We start from the raw sequence: 15,797 nt of genomic DNA on the forward strand, positions 1-15,797 counted from the left end.
ATCATTTAAGATATTCAAAACAAGACTAGCTAAAGCATCTGCTAGAATCTTATCCAGAAGGGAAAAATCCAGATCTGGCAAGAGATGAACTAGCTGGTGTCTGGGAGCTCTCACACCTCTCATCCTTGATGTTGAAAACTTGTGGTCAAATCCCTGAACATTTTCCGAGCACATTTAGGACTGGGAGCTGTGTGACTCATTAGTCATTCTGGTAATCTCCAGGAGGCAGTGCCAGCTGTGGAATTTTGAGCAGATGTGGCAAAACAGCAGAAACCACCTTTTGGATTTATATCCTCTTGTCTCTCACTACTATCCTTGGAAGAATTTGAGCATCTTTTTAAAGGGCAAGTTAGGTGGTGTTAGAATTGTTTAAAAAAAAAAGAGAGAGAGAGAGAGAAATCTGTTTGAGAGAGAGAGCTTCCAACTTCCTAATTTATATTAAGGGGAGAAGAATTGTAAATGCCCAGATTTAAGTACAGTAAACTATGCCTTGATCTAACCATTATAGGACTGTGCCCAACCCAGGACAATTACCAATTGTTAATTATGCATTTGAGCATGAGGCCCAGCAAACTGATAATTCCAGCCCATCTTCCCTCTGCTGCCTATCTGTTTCCAGCCTGTCCCTCGGCTATTTGCTAGCAGAATAAACTATATCCTTGATAAGACTGCCATTTGAGAAAAACTGCATCTGGAAGGACTGGCAGAGTAGAAGGGATAGGAGTGTTCCCTTGATAAGTCGTAAAGACCATCTGTCAGCTCTGAATCTCTGATCCAGGCTGATTGGGGAAAAGACAGGTGCAGACTGAATTTGAAAACACTTTTTTTGAATGAATTTGTCAAAAGTTTGCCTTACTTAATTTCCATGAGAGTCTAAGCCTGTGGCTTTGAATCGGCCCCTGAGAGTGGCATTTCCATTTCCTGACTCTGACACACTTGTTGTGAGGAGAGGCAGAAAGAACCATTGATAAGGCATCAGAAGCTCAGGGAATGAGGCCTGGCTGTGTGTGACTCTGGACAAATCACTTGACCATGTTATTTTAGTTTTCTGATATGTGAAAAGGTGATAACTCTCTTTAGATTTAACCCACAAGATTGTACTTACTAAGGGAGGAAAATAAGGAAGCAATTAGTGTATTTTCTTCTGAAAGAAAAGCATTTAGATTAGAACAATTTGTCCTATCAAAAGCCAATTTCTCTATTCACTTAGTAACTGCAGCTCGTCTCCTTTTACTTACTTAACTCCAGAAGTTCATCTTGTGTTCTGTATCATTAATTTCCCCCATCAGCTGGATCATTCCCATGGGTATAAAAAACTCTTAATATTTCTCATATTAAGAGAACAAAAACAAAAGAACTAATTCCCAGTCCCATGTCTTTCTCCACCTACTGCCCACTTGCACTGCTCCCCTTCATGACAAAACACTCAGTGGAGTTGTCTATGCTCTGCTTCTGCTTGTTCATCTTCCAGTCTATTTTTCACTCATTTCATCAGGCTTTGTTCTCACTCCTTTCAATCTGTTCTGGTAAAGTCACCAGTGACTTCCACATTGCTGAATCTGGTGATCACCTTACAGCACTCATTCTTCGTGAACTCTCTGCATCATTTGACACATCTTCTTACATCTTGAAACAGTCTTCACTTGAGCTCCAGGCTGTGACAATTTTTCTCATACTCATTCTGTCTCCTCAACTACTTCTCAGGCTTCCCTATGGGTTCCTTGTCTTCTTTCTGAGCACCGTTTTTGGTGTTTTGGGGGCTTATTTATCAGATTTTTGTCTTCTCTGTATTGTTAGGTGACTCCATCCAGTTTCATGACTGTAAATATTATCTCCAGCCTCAACCTGTCCTTTGAATTCCAAACTCCCATCAAGGCATCTCTGTGGCATTGCCAGTGTCTATCTAATACGTTTCTCAAACTTAGCATGTTCAGTACATCTATTCAGTTAGTCAGGCCAAAGTTCCAGGAGTCAACTTTGAATCTTCTTCCTTCATATCCTAAATCCTACCTGTCAGCAAATCCTGTTCATTCTTCAAATTACATATCCAGCTATTCTCCACCAAGTTCATGACTACTATCCTATCACTCAATCATTCTATTAAGTCATTAATATCCTATCCTATCATTCTATTAAGTCACCATCATCTTTCATTTAGACTAGGGCGAAAGTCTTGTAATGGATTTTACTTTCACTCCAGACTGCCCAAAATCCAGTCTCCACACTTCACCCTCAATGATCTTTTAAAATCTCAGTGAGATTCTTTCACTTCTCATTCAAAATCCTCCAACTCAAATTCTTTATACTGGCCAATAAATCTCACATCAGATTTAATTTTATTTTCTAATTTTGTCCCCATTACACATTCTGTTCTGGTCACCCCAGCTTTCCTGGGTTCCTTAAACATGCCAGGTTTATTTCCTTCTCAGGATCTTTGCAATTCCTGTTTTCTCTGCCTAGGGTTTCTCTTCCAGATTTCGAAGGAGTTCGTCCAAAGAGTCCTTCCTTGACCATCTGACCTAAAGTGGTCCTTGGGTCTCTGCTGTGTCACCACAATCTCTCAACTTGATTAATTTTTCTTTAGAACATCTATTAGTGCCTAAAGCTGCATCATTTATTTTTTTTGTATTTAACTTGCTTTTGTTTTTTTTGTTTTCTCGGTCTTTCCAAGTAAAGGTAAGTTCCCTGAAAGCAAAATTTACTGTTGTATCCTCAGTATCTGAAATAAGACTAGCATATAGTAGATGCTTCATAGTGACTTTAAAAAATCTTATTAATTCGCCATACCATCTACATTTCTTTGAAAATCTCTTTGTCATGTTTAACCTTTGATGCACAAGGACATCAGGTCTTCAGAAAATCAGAAAATGCCTGCTGTGTTGGCTAACTCCAGTGCAGTATTGTTTATCCTCATAGTGATGGTCCGTAGCCCTGTTTGTGTAGTTGCTGATTCTTTACAACTCCTGTGGTTTTTTTTCTCCCTGAGGAGTCCTGGATATGCCAGTATATCACAAGGATGCACCACAAGGGAAACTGACCACTTGGATGTGCTTTGGAATGGACTTTTGGAGCAAAATTGAAAAAAACAAACAAAAACAAACAAAAACCAACCTGGGTTCTTTTGTAATTCACTTTCCTAAAATTAGGATGTGTCAGTATGGGGACTGTGGATTGAAGCAATTAGGGTGAGAATGGAGGTGAGCTGGTGAAAGAGCAAGCCAGGGTGAGAGCTGGCTCCAGTACATTGAAGAAAGCAGAACTGAGAGTCAGGGGCACAGACTGATATAACACCTCAAGGCAGAACAGAGAGGCCCAGTGCTGGAAGGTGGGGGGGCTACTGATGGTGACTGGCAAGCTGAGGGACGTGATCACGGTGCTGGACCACGGAGATAAATAGCTATCTGCAGGAGAGAGGGGACAACGTTAAAGGAGAGGCTAACTTCTACTTAGGGAGTCCTCAGCTCATCCTTTCTGGTGTACTAACCACACTCTTTATTCAACTTAATTATTTAGGAATTTGTTAAATGCCCATCCATGCCAGGCTCTGTGCCAGCTACTGGAGATAGGAAGCTAAAAAGGAAGCTCCCATTCCCATTTTATGCCTTTGAAGTGCTTACAGTCTGATGTGTTGTTGGTCTTAACAAATCTAGGTACACAAGAAATCTTTTTTTAAACCAGATAAATTTGTATTAATTTCAGGGAAAATAATGATGATGGAAATTCGTTGAGGTTAGGGGGGAAAGGAAGATGGAACAGAAAGAGAAGACTTGAAGAAGTAAGGTACTTCCCTGAAGATACATATTTTTCAGTATTTATCAAAGGTTTCATCAGTGTAACAAGCATTTCATTGTCAGTAGGGGATTTTTTTCTTTTTTCTCTTTGCTCATATCAGCATAGGAGATTGTAAGATGGAATAAGAAATATTAAGTCAGTTACATAGGTATGTTATTTCCCAGAGTATCAAAAAATTTTATATTGGGGATTTCCAACGTAGGCAAACATTTATAAATGCTGTTCTTATCTTCTATGCTGTTCTTTTTTTTCCCCTAGGACTCCTTGGAGAAGTTCACATGACATTCTGTTTGACGTAAAATCAGCATGTGTCCCAAGTAAATCAACAACAGCTGTTTTAAATAGCAGATTGTATTTCAAAGTATCATTATGAACCAGGGGAAGAATTGCATGGATGCCCACATCTCCACATTACAGTGATGGAACCTAGCATCTGCTCATTGTGGCCATGGGCAGACAGATCCCAGAGTTGGCTGGAAGATGGTGGTCTATTTAATGAAACAGTGATCTTTAGGGGGAATTTTTTTTTTCATGATCCATGGGTTAAAAATGCCAGCAAAAAAGAATGAAAGGAAAAAAGGCTCGGATACATTCAAAGGAGTCATGCTTCTGTTGGCTGAAGCTTCTTCTCAGAATCCTGTGCATTTCTCTAAACAGGGTAGCAAAGCAGTTTAATACCAGTTTGTTCACTTCAAAAGTACTCATACCAATAAACAAGTAAGATTCAGCACCCATCCCTGAAAGAGTTCTTAGATAACGTGATGGACTAAATGTATTACACTGTGTCACTAAGAAAGTGTAGATTCTGTGACCTACAGGTTGTTCCAGGCACAGGATGCACCTGGCTGCACTTTTCAGTCTCTCTCATTGTCCCCCACTGGTTAGAATTCCTTTCACAATGCCAGCAGCACTTCTCTCTGCTCTGATTTTAGACCTCAGAGAATTTAGGTCTTTCCAAGTAAAGGTAAGTTAGGCATTTCCCCTTCACCTCCTAATAAATGCTTATTTGAACAACCTGCTTCCATGATGCTGCCAATGGGGATGTTTTCTGTTGGCACAACCCCACTGAGTTGCAGGGCAACAGCTTCACCCTGTGGTGGCACATGCATACCTCAGAGTCTCCGTAGCCGGCCCAGTGTGCCTGAGCCAGGTGGGCACCTGTTTCCTGGAGAGTCTCCTGTCTTATTTGTAGGCTGACGGGTCTGTCATTACATTACATGACTGAAAGTGCAACTCTCATGACTCATGGCTCTCTGCAGGGCTTGTCCATTGTGCACAATATTATGAATCCTGTGGTCAGCCTTAGTATCTCAGGGAACTGCTGGACTTGATCTCATGCTCTAGATTCACTATGGCCTCACCGTGCTGTCTTTAGATTGACAACTCTAGCAGGCTAGCCTGTTCATATATCCAGTCTCTAGGCCCAGCTGCTACCTTCTGTACTTATACTTCCAGCCTGCAGAGCAGCCCCTCCGTAAGCCTCCAGTACCCAGCCAGAGATAGAGCTGTGGGCCCCCTTCTGCTTTGGGGCAGGAGTTTGAACGTATCTCCATTCATCACGTATCTCCCAGAAAGTTTACTGAAAAACTTCTGTTTCTATCACTTATATCTGAGGTTATCAAATTTTTGCCTGTTGTAAGTGAAAATGTGAATCCAGAAAGTTCATGGGTCCAGCGTGTGCTTTTCCACTGTCTAGTGTCCTCTTCTTTGAAATACTTGCTCGCCCCAGGCCACTCATGCCACAGTGAAAATTCACCTGAAAAAGCAAACAAACAAACAAACAAACAAAAACCCACCTATTTATTTTAGAATATTTACTGTAAAAATAGAAAGCTTACAAGTTAGAATGCTTCTGAAATGCTTTCCAGATAGTCCAAATTATACCCACCCTTTAATGCACAGCTCAAATGCCAGAAGTAATCAATAACTTCCCCTCTTGAATTCTCATGGCATTTTATCTGAAACACTCTTGTGACACTTATACTTTTTCCCCTAGATTATCGTTACTGACACATATCCACCTTCCAAGAAAACTCTGTATAGTATAGGCTATTGTATTCCTCTATCTCCCACAATGACTGTGCATGGAAGACTCTTAATATATGTTTGCTGAGCACAAAATACAGAACTCCTTAAAAGGGTTATGATACTCTGCAAAATAACGACAACAAACACATTGAAAATGGCCACGTTTCTGGCCCAGTAGCTCCTGGTTGGTGCAGATATCTACGGACAAGTGTAGTAGGGCCTTTTTAACTCTTTCTAGATTGTCCTACCCAGGCACCTGGAAGCCTGACTCCAAGAGTGAAGTAGCTAATGAGACAAATGGAAAGTGATTGTAACCATTCACCCAAACCATGATGGAATCTAATTAACAAGCGTCGTTTTGACCACTATGTGAGAATATGAGTTCACACATGTGGTGCTAACCTTGCCAGGCAGACCTTTTGGAGGAAAATGGAATCTCACTGAGTGGCAAAAATGTTCATTCCGCAGAGGAAAGCATCTTGATTGTTTTAATCTAGCACAGGCAGGGAGCTCTGTTCAGCAGGGAGATCTAGACTTCACTCTTGAACATGAACAACAAAAGCCTCTTGAGCTTTCAAAGCACAATTCTGTCTGCTTCTCTCACCTTCTAACTAATGCTGAAGGTCAGAGAAAGGAAATGGTATATTTGATGTAAAAAACAATGAATACCAAAGTTGCCACTTTTCTCTCCAAGGTTAATTCTGTTTAGAATCTTCTTCACGGTGGACCTTTGAGACAACATCAGATAAAACCAAGAGAACTAGCGTGCAAATTGCTCTCTCTCCAGGAGAGATTTTGACAAACACTTTGTGGAACACTCTACTGAGCAAAGCATTCTTGTTCTCTTCCTCTTGTTGTTAATAGGGTTACACTCTTTTGACCTCAGAAGCAGCCAGCTTACCCCACCTTACATCAAAATCCTAAAGGTATTTTTCAGTGTCTATCAAAACCAATAAATTTGGAAAGCATATTGTTCATGCTTTCTGATTTACAGTTTTACTCTGCAATATTGAAGAGGCAGGGAATATGTGAAGCTGAATCCTGAAAACTGGGCTTCATAAGGCCCTTTTGGTGTGGCATGTCAGTTTTCCCTTCATCAGTCCGCTGGATGATGCTTATATACACACAGTTGTCATCACTATTCAATATTCATTTAAGTGCCAACAATAAGCAAAGTACAAAACATAAGCTTAAATAACATTTCTGGCCATAGTGAAATGCATGGTGAATACAGAGCAAAATGACTAATAAAGAAATTCAGTGTTTAGAAGATGAGGGAAGCAACAGGGTTCACTTTATTTCTCTTTTCCTAGAGGAGCCTGGCAGAAATCCTGTTTCTTCTTTTCTCCTGGATGTCCTCCATTCTCCACCCCACTAGCCCAGCCCTTCTTTTGCTCCTACACCAGATGTGCCTGCGGACTTTAGGACTGGCTCTGACTTTTCCGAATTCCTGAACCATATTTTTAAATCCTTTGTTTTGAAAGGCACTTGAGTTGTTCCACCACAGACACTGTTTCATACTCAAACCCTACAGTAAGTATTTGCTTGGGGGGCAAAAATGAAAATGCCCAGAGAGGGCCAATCTCACCTGAGTATAAACTAATTCTATCATGGTCACAGAGCTGGAGAAGTGTGTTCAGGTATGTTCTATGGCCCAACATGTGTAAGATGATTAAAAGGGCCTTGGGGATTTCCCTGTAGAAGATACAGAGGGCTGTGGTCCAGATTTATTTGGGTACATCCAGTTCTGCCTTGGGAACCCCTAACCCCTACAAATTTGATCTGATTACTGAAAGTGAGATAGTAATACTGAGATGCTCCAGTCATTCATTAATTTATCTTTTCAACTAACATTTGTTGAGCATCTGCTATGTGCAGGTCTCCGTGTTGGGTACACATGAATATGAGCTGGGCCTTATCCTCAATATGCAAAACTGATCAAATCTTTCACTCCTTTCAGGGGGCTTACAATGACCTTCTCTTATCCAGGTCTTCATCTTTGTTTTAACCTCTCCTCACTAGGCATGACAGACCAGTTTGGGATTACATGAATGAACTCTACTCTCTCATGCCTCTGAGACTCAGTACATGCTATGTCCTCCACTAGAGTGGCTTGCCTGTACTTGAGTCCTAATAAATGCATATTATTGAAATCTATGCTCAAGAGTTATCCTTTCTACAATGCCTTCCTTTATATCTTCAGTCAGTTTGGATGCTCCTTCTCCAATACTCTTGAAATACTTTATATACACAGTCTCATAAGCTGGATAAAAAAACATGTCTCACTCCAAAATTGTAAGTTCTTTGAGGGCAGAGAGCACATAGTTTAATTACTCTATCTCTATTATCTTCCCCAATGGCTTAGTATATGATTGACAAATATTTGCTAATTAAATAAATTATTTAATGTAGAAAGTGATAACTAACAGAGGTACCAATGACAGCTGCCATTTATTGACTGCTTATCCTGTAGCAGGCACTATGTTATGCTTTCTGTATACATGACTTTATTATTTCTCACATTATAGATTATGAAACTGAGCTTGGAGAGGTTAGTGAAATTGCTCAATCTGACATGGCTAAATGTGATGGAATAGTATTTGAACACAGGCCTGTCTGGTCCCAAAGCTTTGCTCTTAAGTGCCACGTGGTGCTGTCTTCACTGAGGCAAAGCTGACCCAGGAAAATGAGCCTATAATTTAGAATGCTATGACTCTTTTTAAAAGCAGCAATCATAACCTCTATGTATTACTGTAAATGTGTGGCCCATTATTTCTGAGTCTGACCTGTAACCTCAAATGATGGTTGAAGAAGGAAACGAAACCCTTTCTGCTGAACAAGCACAGCACAAGCACTGACTTTTCTTTCGAAGTTAGGTCACTACATAATGCACAGTGTTTAATTGATGCCTGATCAAATTCAAATCTCATTTGAATGTGGAAATTAAAGTTCTCTACAGTGAACTCTGAGGGATTTTGTCAACATGAGATAATTCTCTTCCAAGATAATGACTAAATTTAATCTCACATAAGCCTGATAACAGACAATTCTCCTGACAGCCATGAGGCTGTTGGGCTTGTGTGTGAGTGGTGAGAAACTGAACGGTGGACAGAAGTCCTGAAGAGTGGGATGTGAAGAAAATGATGAGAAGAGAACAGGCCATCTTCAGGGAAAAGAAGGCCCCAGTTAAACACTGCTCTGTCTGAGATAGGCCTCTTAAAGCAAACATAGCCCTGTCAAAGGCACATGCAAAGATGCTATTTCAAGTCCTAGAGAAATTTCTGGATGCATTTATTTCCATTTCTTATTTTTTAATGCTTGTATTTCTCTTCCTAACAGTACTGCCCTGTGATATAGTTAGGTTTCATGTCCCCACCCAAATCTCATCTTGAATTGTAATCCCTATAACCCTCATAATCCCCACTTGTCAAGAGAGAGACCAGGTGGAGGTAATTGAATCATGGGGTGGTTTAACTCAAGGTGTTTTCATGATAGTGAGTTCTCACGAGATCTGATGGTTTTATAAGAGTCCCTCCCCCTTTGCTCAGCACTTCTACTTCCTGCTTCCTCGTGAAGAAGGTGCTTTACTTCCCCTTCATCTTCCACCATGATTATATGTTTCCTGAGGCCTCCCCAGTCATGCAGAACTGTGAGTCAATTAAACCTCTTTCCTTTATAAATTACTCAGTCTCGGGCCATTCTTAATAGCAGTATGAAAATTGACTAATACACTACTAAATTGGTACTACAGAGAGTGGGGTGCTGCTATAAAGGTACCTGAAAAGTTGAAAGCGACTTTGGAACTGGGTAACAGGCAGAGACTGCAACAGTTTGGAGGGCTCAGAAAAAGATAGGAAGATGTGGGAAAGTTTGGAACTTCGTAGAGACTTGTCAAATGGTTTTGGCCAAAATGCTGATAGTGATATCGACAATGACTTCCAGGCTGAAGTGGTCTCAAATAAAGATGAGAAACTTATTGGGAACTGGAGAAAAAGTCACTCTTAATATACTTTAGCAAAGAGACTGGTTGCGTTTTGCCCCTATCCTAGAGATCTGTGGAACTTTGAACTTGAGATTTAGGGTATTTGGCAGAAGAAATTTCTAAGTAGCAAAGTGTTGAAGGGGTGAGCTGGGTGTTTTCAAAAGCATTCAGTTTTATGCATGCACAAAAGAGATGGTTTGGAATTGAAACTTACGTTTAAAAGTTTGGAAAATTTGCAGCCTGATGATACAATAGAAAAGAAAATCTCATTTTGTGAGGAGAAATTGAAATCAGCTGCAGAAATTTGCCTAAGTAACAAGGAGCCAAATGTAAATTGCCAAGACAATGGGGAAAATTTTTCCAGGGCATGTCAGAGACCTTTGCAGCAGCCCCTCCCATCACAGGCCCAGAGGCCTAGGAGAAAAAAAATGGTTTCCTGGGCTGGGTCCAAGGCCTTGCTGCTTTGTGCAATCTTGGGACTTGGTGCTCTGCATCCCAGCTGTGGCTAAAAGGGGCCAACTTACAGGTCAGGCCATTGCTTTGGAGGGTGCAAGCTCCAAGTCTGTGGCTTACACATGGTGTTGAGCCTGCTGGTGCACAGAAGTCAAGAACTGAGGTTTGAGAACCTCTGCCTAGATTTCAGAGGATATATGGAAACACCTGCATGCGTAGGCAGAAGTTTACTGCAGGGGTGGAACCTTCATGGAGAACCTCTCCTAGGGCAGTGCAGAAGTTAAGTGTGGGGTCAGAGCCTCGATGCAGAGTCCCCATGGGGCACTGCCTAGTGGAGCTGTGAGAAAAGGGCCCCTGTCCTCCAGACCCCAGAATGGTAGATCCACTGATAGCTTGCACCATGCACCTGGAAAAGCTACAGACACTCAATGCCAGCCTGAGACAGCAGCCGGGAGAGGGCTGTACCCTGCAGAGCCACAGGGGCAGAGCTGCCTGAGGCCATGGGAACCCACCTCTTATATTAGCATGATATGGAGTCAAAGGAGATCATTTCAGAGCTTTAAGATTTGACTCCCTCGTTGGATTTAGGACTTGTATGGGGCTTATAGCCTCTTTATTTTGGTCGATTTCTCCCATTTGGAATGGGTATTTTTACCCAGTGCCTACATCCCCATTGTATCCAGGAAATAACTAACTTGCTTTTGATTTACAGAATCCTAGGTGCAAGGTACATGCCTTATCTCAGTTGAGACTTTAGACTTGGACTTTTAGGGTTAATACTGGAATGAATTAAGACTTTGGGGAACTGTTTGGAAGGTATGACTGGTTTTGAAATGTGAAAGGGACATGAAATTTGGGAGGGCCCAGAGGGGGAATGATATGGTTAGGCTTGTGTCTCCACCTAAATCTCATCTTAAATTGTAATCTCCATAATTCCTTGGTCCCCATGTGTCAAGAGAGAGACCAGGTGGAGGTAATTAAGTCATGAGGGTGGTTTTCCTGATGCTGTTCTCATGATAGTGAGTTCTCCGGAGATCTGATGGTTCTCCCGAGATTTGAGCTTTTCCTCCTTAGCTCAGCACTTCTCCTTCTTGCTACCTTGTGAAGAAGGTGCCTTGCTTCCCCTTCACCTTCCACCATGATTGTAAGTTTCCTGAAGCCTCCCCAGCCATACTGAACTGTGAGTCAATTAAACCTCTTTCCATTATAAGTTACCCAGTCTTGGGCAATTCTTTATGGGAGTATGAAAATGGACTAATACACCCTGGGAATTTGTTTCTCCTTCTTAGGACAAGACAAAAGATACAATATTTCCCTCATCCCATGCTCCAATCTAGAAACATTTGAGTCCAAATATCTATTGTCTATGATAGATCCAGTGCAATGAAATTATCCAATGACCAAATCTCTAGATCCTTTTAAATTGACTTGTTAAATAAAACTTTTATTTTAGGTTCAGTAGTACAGGTGCAAGTTTGTTATATAAGTAAATTGCATGTCATGGGGGTTTGGTGTACAAATTATTTCATCATCCAGCTAATAAGCATAGTACCCAATTGGTAGTTTTTTGATCCTCTCCCTTCTCCCACCTTCCACCCTTAGGTAGGCCCCAGACACCCTTAAGTTGTCCTCTTCTTTGCATTCATATGTACTCAGTGTTTAGCTGTCACTTGTAAGTGAGAACATGTGGTATTTGGTTTTCTGTTCCTGCATTATTTTGCTGAGAATAATGGCTTCCAGTTCCATTCTTTTTGCTACGAAGGACATAATCTCATTCTTATGGCTGTGCAGGATTCCATGGTGCATATGTACCACATTTACTTTATCCATTCTACCATTGATGGGCATTTAGGTTGATTTCATGTTTTTGCTACAGTAAATAGTGCTGTGATAAACATATATGTGCAGGTGTCTTTATAGTAGAATAATTTATATTCCTTTGGATATATATCCAATAATGGGATTGCTGGGTCGAATGGTAATTCTGTTTTAAGTTCTTTGAGAAATCATCACACTGCTTTACACAATGGCTGAACTAATTACATTGTCACCAGCAATGTACAGACATTCCCTTTTCTCTGCAATCTTGCCATTATCTATTATTTTGACCTTTTAATAATAGCCATTCTGACTGGTATGTGATGGTATCTGATTGGGGTTTTGATTTGCATTTCTCTAATGATTGGTGGTGTTGAACATTTTTTCATATGCTAGTTGGTCACCTCTGTCTTCTTTTGTAAAGTGAATTGACCTATTTATTTATTTTTAAATATCCTCTTAACCTGCACTCTGCTAGCTCCTGGCTTTGAATGGATTTCCTTTCTTTCTCTTCCTCCTCTACCACTGAGCATGAAGAGGGTCCTCAAAAGCTGCTGGGCTCCTGGGGCATGTGGAAGGTGGTGCCTGCATGGATACGAAGAGTAGTGTTGGGGATGGGGATTGCTACCTTTCCGTCATGTAGGGCTTTTAAGTACAAAGGCCCATAGAGCTAGCTTTATTCAGCGTTTCATTGCAAAGCCTCATTTCTACTTCCCCCAATTCCTCTCTTAACCAGTTCTTGCCTCCAGGGATACCCACAGAGTCCTTGTGGTCATTTCTGGTGGTTATCAGCCTCTCTGGCTCATCTCTGCAGCTGCAGGAAGTTCGTGGTCCTGCCATTACCTCTTGCAGTTGGTTGGGGCTATATCAGCCTTTTGGCTGCCAAGGGTGGAATCAGGAGCTGCTCCACATTTTGGGCTGAAGGAAAGACATTTCAATTATGGATTGAAAGCCCCCACTATTGGCATCACTGACTGCCCCCTAAGCAGAGGATTACATAGAAATAAACAGCAGGGACACCCAGATGGACGTGGCTCACCCAACTTTTACTGGCTGACCATGATCACCTTTTTCTGACCTTTAGAAATTACAGAGTGCTGTGTTCTCCTGACTCAGTGTGACTGCTGGGAAAGAGTGGCTGGATAATCATGCCCTGGGAGGTTGCCATTTTATTATTTTTTTTCTTTTTAATCTTAGCCCGCAATCCAGGAGTGTGCTAAAATGCTTTGGACCCTATCCTTGAGGAGTTTAGGATGTTGAAGGATGCAATATTAACACAGACATAATAATTGAGAACAATATAAAGGAGTCTAAAATGGCTGCGTAATTGTGTACAATTGTCTGATGGGATAGTAGGAGGAGCCTTGAGGGCTGTAGGAGCCAAGAAAGCCTTCAAGAAAAAATAACTTAAGTTGAGTCTTAGAGAATGCTGGATTTGAGTAGGGAGATCAGAGGGCATTCTAGGAGCCAAGACCAAAGGGGAAGGGACAGGAGCTGTTTATTAGATGCTAAAGAAAGCGGTACAAACCTGAGGCATGGAAGAACAAGCTGGGAAGGTCTTTAACTGTGAACCCAGGTCCTGAAGCTCAGGGGTGAATCTGATAAGCTGTGAATCTCTCCTATGCTGAAGGTCCACAGAGATTCCTCAAGGTCACAGAGCAGCCATGGTGCCAGATGCTGTGGTATGTCTGTGCAGTCATAGGCTCGAAGCACTTCTCACTCAACCACATTGCATTTGCTCACAACTCATAACCCCTTTGAAGCTTGCCAAAACACAGGTGCACTTTTGTTTTGAAGACAAAACTGAGAGCAGCTGATGGGACTTTTTGAGGCCACCATCGCTTCTGCAGCTGCTCATATCCTTCAAAGAGCTGAGGCCTTAGCTGCAGAGGCAGGGGAGCCGTTGACTTCTGAGGTTTCGGGGGCAGGTGACTTTTCCACTGTCGCTTCCTCCCTCTTTGGTAGCAGAGGGTGCTAGCATCCTATAGAGGGTACTGTGAGCTCCCTCCTTGTCACGAATGGCCCTGCAGTGCCAAGTGCTGACAGGAGGTCGTGGCTGCTTTCAGAGAAGCATTAGCCCTAATAGGTTTGGCAGGATTTTAAAATAATCAAAACAAAGCAGGTTAAAAGGTTTGATGGGGGAGCGATGTGGTGACTGCTAAAGCTCAGATCACAGGGTATGCCCAGCAGCCTGGCCCAGAACAGCTCCAAGGCCTGATGCCAAGGGTCTGGGCTGAATAGAAATCTGAAGTGGCTTTATCAGAGAAATTAGTCTGTGATTAGAGCTGAGAAGTGTCACGAGTCTTAACTTCTATTTAGCACTCCAAGGGTAAGGTGTCCTGTGTGGTGCCAAATTACTCCCTTTGGGAAGTCTAAAGAATGAATGGGATGCTTATCCAGGGAGCACAGTGGAGGAGGGATGTGGGGGATGGGGGGGAGGTTGCGGGGTGAAGAATGATGCAGTACCACAGAGCAAGCTGTAGACAGACATGCTTTGGCTTTGTGTGGGAGTGGGGTAGGGTGTGAAATACTTTCTGTACTGATTTCTGCCATGTAATCAGATACCTAGGACATGTGTTAGAGCTAAGAAGAGACAGAACTTGACCAGGCTGGGTATTGCTTTTTTTTTGAAATGAGGTCTTGCTCTGCCTCTTAGGCTGGAGTACAGTGGTGCAATTAGCTCACTGCAGCCTCCACCTCCTGGACTCAAGCAATCCTTCTGACTCATCCTCATGGGTAGCAGGGACTACAGGTGTGTACCACCACACTCACCTTTATTTATTTATTTTTTTGGTAGAGATGGAGTCTCCCTATGTTGCCCAGCCTGGTCCTGAACTCCTGACTCAAGTGATCCTCCTGCCTTGGCCTCCCAAAGTGCTGGGATTATAGGCCATCATACCTGTCTGGTGTTGCATTTTTAATACAATTGGAATAGTATATTAAATATGTTTGAAAGAAAGAATAGACCTCCAATGTGGTGGGAATGAAAGTAGTTACCCACCTCATTTTCCTTATGGTAGAACACTGTTCCAGCCACCACAGGCACTCCAGCCTGTGGCTTTCAGTTGTGAATGACAGCCCGCTGAAGTGATTTGCCCTTGCTATCTTTGTCCACAGCAATCCCTGGTTTTGCTCTCACTTTTGCCTGGGCCTCTCCTGCATCCTTGATGCTTTTGTCTTCCAACTCTGAATGTTTTTGGCAAGGACAGAGGTGTTAAAAAGCTAGCAGGAGGGCTAGTTCTGATGAAAGGCAGGCAGGCAGTGCAGAGGTGGTGCACCCTAACCAGGCTCTGTTGCTCAGTGGTGGGGGAGAACTGCTGCATGGCTTTGCTGGGGATCTGTCCCTGAAGCCTAGATGGGCCCAGCCCTCAATGACTAGGGCTTATCCCCAAAGCTCTTTTACTGTACACAAATTCAGGCAGAGTGGAGGACTGTTACTAAGAAAATAGGCTATCTGTCTCGTGAAACACAAGGGGAAAACATGTCTAGGTTTGGGACCAGTACCTTAAAATGTTCAGAAAGCAACACAATTCCTCTCTCTTTCTTCCTCTGTCTCTGTCTCTATGTGTGTGTCTGTCTCTGACTTTTGCGGCTCTTGCTCTCCACTCGTCACCGTGTATCTGCTTTATTTTTCTCTTCTTATACCAACTTTTGCTGTTTCTTCAACCATATGGCAGAAGATGGCTGTTTTTTATCAGGCAATTTTACAAAGCCCTCAGCTCAG

At 42.2% G+C, this 15,797-nt stretch overlaps 1 long non-coding RNA gene across 1 annotated transcript; it reads right to left on the reverse strand.

The window, feature by feature from the left end:
* Positions 1-3,664: 3,664 nt before the first annotated feature.
* Positions 3,665-13,760, reverse strand: LOC116418758. Its single transcript, XR_004228900.1, has 2 exons — positions 13,602-13,760; positions 3,665-5,548 (listed from the first exon to the last, which is right to left on the reverse strand). It is a non-coding gene; the product is annotated as an uncharacterized LOC116418758 (long non-coding RNA).
* Between the last annotated feature and the right edge of the window lie 2,037 nt (positions 13,761-15,797).

The sequence above is a fragment of the Piliocolobus tephrosceles genome, chromosome 4 (assembly GCF_002776525.5).
Source record: "Piliocolobus tephrosceles isolate RC106 chromosome 4, ASM277652v3, whole genome shotgun sequence".
NCBI lineage: Eukaryota > Metazoa > Chordata > Mammalia > Primates > Cercopithecidae > Piliocolobus > Piliocolobus tephrosceles.